Below are 7,864 nucleotides of genomic sequence, written 5' to 3' on the forward strand. Positions count from 1 at the left end.
AACAGGAAACACTAAGGTTGCTAGAGAGGAACGCACATGAGAACATGATTGACTGGGGAGACAGAGGAAGGAGACACAAAGAGGGAAACATGGAAATAGTCAAGGGAGACGAGACATGGAGGGAGGGATGTAAACACAGACGACATGACAGACACATACTGGCGACACAGAGGAGAGACCCAACGGGAATCTCACAGACAAGAAGCTACACAAGGAATATAAGAACCTCAAAATGCTGGCTCAAATGGCCCAGAACCATGACCATGTTCCTCCAGACTGACTTCTACTGGGATTTAGGTGCACAGACAAACAGGATCCTACAATTGTTTATGTTTTTGAACCCATTTTGCACAGAGAGGCATTTTTTGAAAAATGTATTGACAGCAATGTTGAATATTATTACACAGAAAAAAAACAACTACAGTAAAATAATCACACCGTGACGCCTCTGCCTTTGTAAATGGAGGGACAGTAACTGCGTGTAAAACCTGCAGACAGTCAGATTAACAGTATTTCGTCTCTATCTGCCATCCTGCAATTCATCTCATGTAAACAATAATGTGGCCACAGCGTGACGTGAAAAAAGGCACATACCTTTGACGTTGCGTGAAGAACTCTGTATTCCTCGTCCACACGTAAACGCGGTGATTCGAAACGCCGTTTACGTGGACGAAACAGCTGCGTGTTCAAAAATACCCGTGTATATAATCAAACAGTATATGAGCGACTTTGGTCTTTGCGATGCATGGCGCTCCCTTCACCCCACCAGTAAGGAATATACTTTTTTCTCACATGTCCATCACTCCTACTCTCGTCTGGATTCTTTTTTGGTCAGCAGCTCACTGCTGAACGACATTTCAGACACTGAGATTCACCCTATAGCTGTCAGCGATCATGGTCCTGTATCTTTAACACTAATGCACAAGAATAATACTACGCCAAGAAAAAACTGGAGATTTAATATATCACTACTTAAAGATGAAGACTTTATTAAATATTTTAAAAAAGAGTGGACTTCATATTTGGACTATAATGACACTCCCGAAACATCAGCTTCTGTTCTATGGGAAGCAGGGAAAGCTGTGATGAGAGGTAAAATAATTTCTTTCTCATCACATAAAAAGAAAAAAGAAAACAAAAATATTCAGGAATTAGAAAAAACCATCAAATCACTAGAAGAAGCCTACGCGTCCCACCAAGATCAGGAAACATTGAACAAAATACGCAAAACAAAACTAGAATTAAATGAGATAATTAATAAAAAAACAAAATTCTTAGTACAAAGACTACGCCTACAAAATTATGAACATGGTAATAAATCCGGTCAATTTCTAGCAAACCAGCTAAAAATAAATAAAGAAAAAACAACTATATGTGCTGTTCAAGATTCATCTGGGAACACAATATATGAACCGATACAAATAAACAACATTTTCAGGGATTTCTATAAAACGTTGTATTCACCACAAATAAACCCATCTAAAAAAGAAATTGATCAGTTTTTGGACAACATAACTCTTCCAAAATTATTGGACACTCAAGCAATGGCACTGGATTCACCACTGACACCAGGTGAACTCCAGGAAGCCCTGATAAGTATGCACAATAATAAGGCTCCAGGTCCAGATGGCTTTCCTGCAGAATTCTACAAAGAATTCTGGTCGATTCTAGCACCAGTTTTCTACAGAACGTTGTTGGAAATTAAAGAAAAGGGCAGACTTCCATCAAATATGAATTCTGCAAACATTAATCTCCTGCTAAAACCAGGCAAAGACCCTGTATATCCCTCAAGCTATCGTCCAATATCCCTTATAAATGTAGACCTTAAAATAATCTGCAAAGCTCTCTCAAAGAGACTGGAGAAAATAACCCCCCTCTTAATTCATCCTGACCAAACTGGTTTCATAAAAGGTCGGCACTCATCAACAAATACACGTAGATTACTTAATTTGATAGACTACTCATACAGTAAAAACCTAGAAACTACAATATTCTCTTTAGACGCAGAAAAAGCATTCGACAGAGTTAACTGGAAATTTCTATTTGCAACTTTACACAAATTTGGTTTTGGATCCTCTTTCATTAACTGGTTAAAAATATTATATAATTCCCCAACAGCTTGTGTTAGAACAAATGACCAGACATCCTCCAGCTTCTGTCTCTTGAGGGGCACCAGGCAGGGATGCCCACTCTCCCCTTCACTATTTGCAATTTTTATTGAACCACTAGCAGCAGCAATTAGACAGAATTCAGTAATTAAGGGCATAAAATGCAAGAACGTGGAACATAAAATCAGCCTTTATGCGGATGATGTGTTACTCTTTCTCCAAAATTCACAAACCAATATCTCTGGGGTGATTGAATTGATAAACTCTTTTGCAAGAATATCAGATTACTCAATTAACTGGTCAAAATCTACAGTCCTACCGATTAATTGCTCCCTCCATAATTCCTCTTCTACACCACTGCAATCGGGAAATATAAAATATTTAGGTATTAATGTTTCTCCCAAGCTTGCAGATCTAACTAAATTAAACCATATCCCACTTTTAAAGAAGGTAGAAGATGATCTGGCTAGATGGAAATGTCTACCCATATCATTCATGGGAAGGGTTGCCGCTATAAAAATGATGGTCTTACCAAAAATAAATTATTTATTCTCAATGATCCCAACTAAACCGCCACAAGATTGGTTCAGATCTCTAGATTCATACATGTCCAAATTCCTTTGGAAAAATAAACCCCCACGTATAAGCTTAAAAACACTACAAAAGACCAAGGATAAAGGAGGACTAGAACTGCCTAACTTTCAGCACTACTTCTTAGCCAACAGGCTTCAGTTTATCTCAGGATGGCTAAAACACACCCTCTTAGATGAACCTTGGCTAGATGTAGAACAAGCACTTTGCAATAATCTAGAGATCTCAGACCTACCATTTATCAGCTCAAACATCCAACGACATGAATGCTTTAAAAGCATCAACATCAGCTCTTCTCTGACAGCATGGTGGGAGTTTCTAAAATTGACGGCGTCTTCATTAATCCCATGCAAACGTACACCTATCTGGAACAACCCTGACATATTACAAAACAATAATATGATAAACTTTTCAGATTGGAGTGGTAAAGGAATCAAATATTTAGAACATATACTAGAAGGAACAGAATTTATTTCATTTGACGGACTAGTTACACAATATGGGATCAACAAGAAAAGATTTTTAGAATATCAACAAATTAAATCCATAGTAAAAAAGAAATTTAAACCGGGTCAAGTTGAACTACAAACACCACCAAGTGTGGTTCAATTTCTTACTCTTAAACCCCCCAAATTACTATCCAAAATATACAGAATGCTTTCTAAAACAGATGAATCAACATCACTTCCTATTGCAAAATGGGAAGCGGATTTATCAGTTAACTTAGACCTAAACTTCTGGTCTCAGATTTGCTTAAAAACCTTTCATCTAATTAGAAATCCCAGTCTTCAATTAATTCAATACAAAATATTACATAGAGTGCACTATACAGGTCATCGGATGTTCAAGATGGGCTTTACGTCTACCAACAACTGCTCACACTGCCAAACCAATTCACCGGACAATTATATCCACGCTCTTTGGTTCTGTCCACCAGTTCAGAAGTTTTGGCGCGAGATATGTGAAGACTTATCGAAGTGTCTGAAATGTAACATTCCAACTTCCCCCTTAGTGTGTTAGTTGGGCAGCTTAGATAATGTCACTTCAGAAAAGAATATAGTCCATATGGTTTTCACTGCCCTATGCATAGCCAAGAAAACAGTCCTCATGAACTGGAAAAATAAAAATAATCTTAATTCTAACCAATATAGAAATTATCTATTAGATTACATTAGTCTTGATACAGCCTCTGCCACCACATCAGATCAATTGCTCTGGGCTCCTTTGATCAGCTCCATCACCTAGTGGGGGTGGGGGGTCATAGTTTGGTCCCGCCTTCACTGTTGTGATTGGTGTGGGGGTAGGGACAGGCTTAGGGCGTCGGGGGGTTCCCCAGAGGCATCTTCCTTGGGGGGCTCAACCCGGGGTAGCGGTCATGTCCGGTTAGGGGCTCTGTTGGCTCTCAGGTGACTGTTTCCTCGCGGCTGCGTGCAGCGGGGCTAGGGGAGGGTCTGTGCTGATGGACGTGGGTTACTGACCTGGTAGCCTGTCTGCCCCTGGGTGGGTCCGGGAGGGGCGTGAGGTTCTGGGGGCGCTCCGTCTCTGGGCTGGGGCCCGGGTCGGGCCTCGGGGGCTTGGGTCCTGGTTAGTGTGTTGCCGGGGTTGTGGGCGGGTGGGTGCATGGGGGCCCAGCCCTGGAGCAGGGTGCCGCCGGTGCATCGAGCCACCTGGGGGGCTCTTCAACTGGTGGGGTAGATTGTCACATCTCGCAGGAGCTTTCCTCTCTTCAGGAACTCTCTACAGGAGGGGGAGATACAGGAGAGGTGGAGGAAGATCTCAGCCTGGGTGTTTATTGTCTTATGTAATCTGGAAGATGAGTGGATGGTGGGGTGGGTGCAGTTTTCTCTGTGGTGGGGTTGGGTGGACTGTCCCGGGCTCTGTGGGGCCGGGAGGCGCTGCTGCGCTGGGCCCCGGTCTGGATGGGCCTGGGCCCCCTTTCCCTGGCGGGTCGCGGAGTATGGGAGTGCCAACTGGGGTCAGCGGGGGAGCTGGCCCCAGGGAGGGGTCACTTGCCCCTCCCTTCCTTCCCTCCCCATCTCCACCTGCCTCCCTCTTCCCGCTCCACCACAACACATGCAGGACCTTGGAGTAGGGGTATGTCACCAGGGTGCAGAGGAGGCTACCCCCCCCCCGTCCCCTTCTGGCTGCCTCTGCCTCAATTTTATCCCACAACTTAGACATTCACATTACTCACACTCTCATTACACATACATATAGGATCTTGGGGGTGGGCACGATACACGGAATCCAAAGTACCATCAGGGTGTACACCCCACCCCTGGCGTCGTTGCCCACCTCTCAATTTTAAATACACGTAGACATTGAGGGCTAGCAGGAGGGACCATGCGCTTACCTGCTGCTCTCTGGCAGGTAGCTCCATGCCCTCCTGGGTTTTAAATGCACCTTAGAACACACATGCATCAACACTACAATGAGCGGGTGGAGGGAGGTTTGGAGTCTTCTCTCACCCCCATCCTCTGCGACCTGCTGGAGCGGGGGGGCTAGGAGGAGGAGTTGGCCGTCCGACTGCGGTCTGGAGTGTGGGGCCTCCCTGCTGCTGCGGAGTCGGGGCGGTCTGCCTCCCCCCACCGCAGGGAAAAGGGTAACACCACCTGGGTCTGGGTGCAGTTCCCCCCTCCAGGGGCAAGGGTACCTAGACCCGGTTTGTAGAGTACGCTTGGGGAGTGTGATCGTGTGTACAGCGTCTCTTTATGTCTGTCTCCACGTTGGTTGAGTGTGGAGTAAGTGCATATGAGAGCATGAGGGTGGGAATGGATGTTTGTATCTGTGTGTGCCTGTATGTCTGTGTCTATATGTCAGGTTGGGTGTCAGGCGCCACCTCTCTGGGGACATCTTAGGCCCTCCAAGGTTTGGAGGTCTATCTCCCCCTACCACCACTTCCCCTGCCAGTGGCGGACTCCCTCAGACATCGGTGCGTTGGTGGTTCTTTGTGTCCGGGGATGGGCGTCCAGGTACACACCGGCTCACTCCTTGGCGGCCGCTTATCGGGGCCTGGAGCCTGGGGCTCGCTCGGGCCACTTCGGAGGTGGGGTGCCCCCGGCCTCTCGGCCTGGGGCTCGGTCACTCAGGCACAGCTGGGGGCCGGCGGAGCTCACGGGCGCGTCACTGCAACTCCCCCTGGCTTCTGCTCCGCGGCTGCTGAGTGAGCCCTCATCTGGGACTCTCCTCAGCTCTTTCTGGGACAGTGGCGCGGCTGCCCCTCTGTTGGTCTTTCTTGGTCTCTTGTGTTCTGGGGGCCTCTGGATGTCTGGAGTTTTGATCTCCTCCACACCTGCTTCACGCCCTGGAGGACGGGGCTGTGGCCCCCCCACACCCTCTAGCAGATCATTACATGAAGGAACCTTTTAAAAAACAAAAAACAAGCGCGTCCATGCTCACAGGTGTACACACGGGTGATCACACCCACAAACTACACCCTTTTTGGCTCCTACCTCAAAGCACACTGTGTTCTGTTGATCTTATGTGCTGCACAATAATGTTTAACATTTAGTATTTACTGTCATATTCCCATATATCATTGTGATGTTGTTTATTCTATTACTCTTGTTCTCTTCTGCTTGTTTTCTTTTTTCTTTCTCAGCAGGTGATCCAGGTGATTGATATATGCATTTTTTTTCTCTGCCCGTTCTGTTGGTTTTTGTCTTTTGCCCTTCTCCCCCGTCCCTCTTCTCAGCTGTTTCTCTTTCCCTCTTTCTTTCTCCCCTTCTTTCCCCCAGTCAAGTCTGTCCTGTATTCAGTAAGTGAAAATAAAATAAACAATAAAAGGTGAATCAAATGGACCATTACGGCAAGGCTGGGATGGTCAATTTGGTAAAGTAAATCTGTTGGGCATCTTTCTTTGCCTTTAGACAACAATTCTGATGCAAAAGAGCCAAACGGGACAGGCAAAAAAAAAAAAAAAAATACCCGTGTAGGTGTGGACACAGCGTAAAAGAGTTAGTAGTTTATTTTCTTACTACCTGTAATTTATTGCAGATTACTTGTATTTGCTTAATTATTTACTAAATGTTTGAGGTGTGAAATAAACCGCAATGGAGCAAAATATGGGCGTGTGTGGTTGGAGGATGTGTTAGTGCGTGTGCACGCGCGGGGGGGCGCGAACATTTTTCTTGTAAAACAAAGGGGGGGCCAGCAAAAAAAGTCTGGGAACCACTGGTATAAGACCTTTCAGAGTCTTATATTCTATCTCCTTTTTATTGTCTTTATAGAAGGCCAGCGAAAAGGCTGGAGACATGATGGTACACTCAAAAGAATGAATGAGGTGGATTGTTCAGTGTATATTAATTATTTTCATTTTACTTAAAATATATGTTTTTGGTAAGTTAAAATATGTTTTTCTAATTAAGTCTACGTAATTGTGTCTATTATTGTGTGTACAGAATACTAATGTGTTACTTGATAGCATAACATTTAAGTTAATTAGGATCGATATACTTCGTATATCCACAATGTGGCAGTAATGCAAAAACAGTTGCAATAAAACTGCAAAGAACAACAAGGTTTCAGGGCTTGGGCCTGCTCATGCGCAAGACTTCAAATTTAACTTAAAAACGTTGTTTTTGGCGCCAAGCTGCTGTTTCTTTTTTTTCCAAATAAGTTGGATGTACTTAATTCATTTGTGTGGAACCTGCTGACAAAATAGATTTATGTGAAACTAATTAGTAAAGCACAAGGTGGCTGAAAATATAATATTTGAATTAATCTAACTTAAATTTCACATTTTACTACCACAAATAAGAAATGTGCTTAAAAATTAATCTAAACTATCTCACCTGTAAATACATCATTTATGTTCATACAACACAACTTGATTTAGGTAGTCTTAAATATCTCCTGTTAATCCTAAGGAGTTTTTTTAAAATTAGATGACCTAAAGGTTTTTGCTTTAAACTAACATAATGTAATTTCGTGGAACCTGTTGACAAAATAATTGTAATTAAAGTCAACGTTTCATTTTGTTTGAGTGTAGGATGTGAGCAGTTGGTGATGTTTGCTGATGATATTCCTGGAGGAGCTTTAGAAATCATTTGAAGTGTTTAATGAACATAATATATGACAAAGAGTACAAGGAAAAAAAATTCTCAAGGAGGGAGGGGTCAACATGGGGCTAGAAGGGGGTGAATAACAGCCTGTTTAAAATATGG

General features: G+C 43.7%; 1 protein-coding gene across 1 annotated transcript in view; it reads right to left on the reverse strand.

Moving 5' to 3' along the window:
* LOC146557367 (uncharacterized) overlaps nucleotides 1–7,864 on the reverse strand; it is a 27,890-nt gene that overhangs the window by 1,268 nt on the left and 18,758 nt on the right. The window lies entirely within an intron of this gene.

The sequence above is a fragment of the Mchenga conophoros genome, linkage group LG16, assembly GCF_057382185.1.
Source record: "Mchenga conophoros isolate Kocher_MC1m ecotype Shallow Benthic linkage group LG16, M_conophoros_male_GT1.1, whole genome shotgun sequence".
NCBI lineage: Eukaryota > Metazoa > Chordata > Actinopteri > Cichliformes > Cichlidae > Mchenga > Mchenga conophoros.